Source organism: Rhipicephalus microplus, chromosome 7, assembly GCF_043290135.1.
Source record: "Rhipicephalus microplus isolate Deutch F79 chromosome 7, USDA_Rmic, whole genome shotgun sequence".
Taxonomy (NCBI): Eukaryota; Metazoa; Arthropoda; class Arachnida; order Ixodida; family Ixodidae; genus Rhipicephalus; species Rhipicephalus microplus.
The window spans coordinates 19,151,007-19,153,006 of NC_134706.1; positions in this window are offsets into that span (position 1 = coordinate 19,151,007).

Genomic DNA, 2,000 nt, shown 5'->3' on the forward strand with positions numbered 1-2,000 from the left:
CTCACGTGTTTCACACAATAGGGGGCTTTAGAATAGCGCACCGCCAGTCGAAGGCGCAGACTTCGACTGGCGCAGTCGAAGGCGCACAAAGCGAAATGCGATCAGCTGATCACCCTCGACGTTCACGCGAGACAACAAACAACGTGTGCGCGGCTGGATGACAAAGCAATGCAGGAGATCGTTCACAACTGATGTTTCGCTTACGTGAATAATTCGACAGTGCGCATCGTAATGACGTCACTGTTCTTGCGTCAGGCGGTGCACTAGAAAGACGAGAGCCGCCAGAAAACAACAGCTCGCTCGTTTTTTTTGTTTTTTTTTTTCATTTCCGAGGCTCCTCGGGGGACCCTCTAGTATAGCGCCTGAATACTTATACGTTCACGTTTTTGAACAAAAGCTGTTTCACATTGCCTGGTTCCTACCTAAAATTTTGGCAAACAACGCCTGCAGTGTTAAAGAAGCTTCGGGACTGTAGCAGGCCATTTTCGTGAGGATCACGCCCGCTTCACGAACATTACAGATTATTCTGGAACATACGGCAGCCAAAGCCGTCTTGAGCTTTTTGAGGACTACAGGCCTATGGAAATGCCTCTAACTTTTCTGTAGTGCCACCGCTGCATACGCGTCAGCCCAATGACTAACCTTCTTTTTTTTGTCTTTTTCTCTTCTCTTTCCTGTCTCTCTCATCTTTAGACTCCCCCTTCTCTTTCCCCGAGCGTAGGGTAGCAAACCGGGCATGTGCCTGGTTAACCTCCCTGCCTTCTCTCTTGATGTTCTCCTCCTTCCTTCCTTCCTTTCTTCCTTCCTTCCTACGTGGCCGCTAGGTATAACGCAAGAATATTCGATGACACGTCCATTAATGCCGACGCGCTTCGCCGCTTGTCAGTGTATCTATAGCCGACGCTCCGTTCGCCGCTATCCGTGCAAGTCTGCTACTTTAATCCAACTTTCCGTTTACCGGACGCAGGCTTTCCAAAATAAACAGTTCGATCTGAACATCCAGTTTCCTGCCTTCGGCCACGTCACGACCCCGTGACAACATGCTGACAACAGGTTGAACAAAAATGAGACAGAAGTTGACTTATATGAATAACGGCTATATTTGGCTAGAGACCTTCTTGTTTTCTTTTTATTTATTTTTTGTCTTCGGATGCACTTCTGCTATATTTTCTCAGGCTTTTGGCTACGCAGCCTCGTCTGACCTGGCAACACTGGTGTTACCACGTGTTGTGAGCGTTTGATATGTGCGTACGGTGATGGACTGTTCTACGTTTACTTGCTCTGTCCGGATTTTTCCCTTGTACGGCCACGTAGTCTGCGCGTACAGAAGATGTTGTACGTGTCAGTGCATTATCCGAACCTTTGGTGCATCGGCATGAACTCCCCAATGGCTACCGTGCTGTCAATGCTTCTGCCTCTGTCAACAGCTCCCGTTGAATCTTAGGGTACGACGCTCGCTGAGTACTTTAATCAAGCATTCAACGATGTGCTGGGAGCCAAATGGACAGCGCTTCTGGATTCCATCTTGTCACTGAAAGGTAAGCTTTATTCTTGGGAACATCGAACCTCTACGGGTTTGAATCAGGGTACAAAATTTGCTATCGGCATAGACAAGAACAACAAGAGAGATGGCACGGAGGTCAACCAGGCACATGCCCGCTTTGCTACCCTACGCTGGGGGAATGGGAAGGGGGAGTATAAAGATGAGAGAGAGAGGACAGGGAATAATAAGATTGGTACTTGCTGTAGGAGTGAAGTTTACGTCAGACCAGGGCCGCTAACAATGTTCCATGACTTTTGTTATTTTCACTGCACAACTTATACTTACCTTAGGTCTTGGGTGGCAGCATCCCGTGCCTTCCAAGGTATACCATTAAGCTAAAGTATACGTACTACCAATACCTTTGCAGCTGCTCCATCTAGTGGCGAGCCATCTGACATCTAGAGCATCCCTCTGGCGGATTCAATCAGATCAACGCCTCCACCAGCCATTCGGTCAG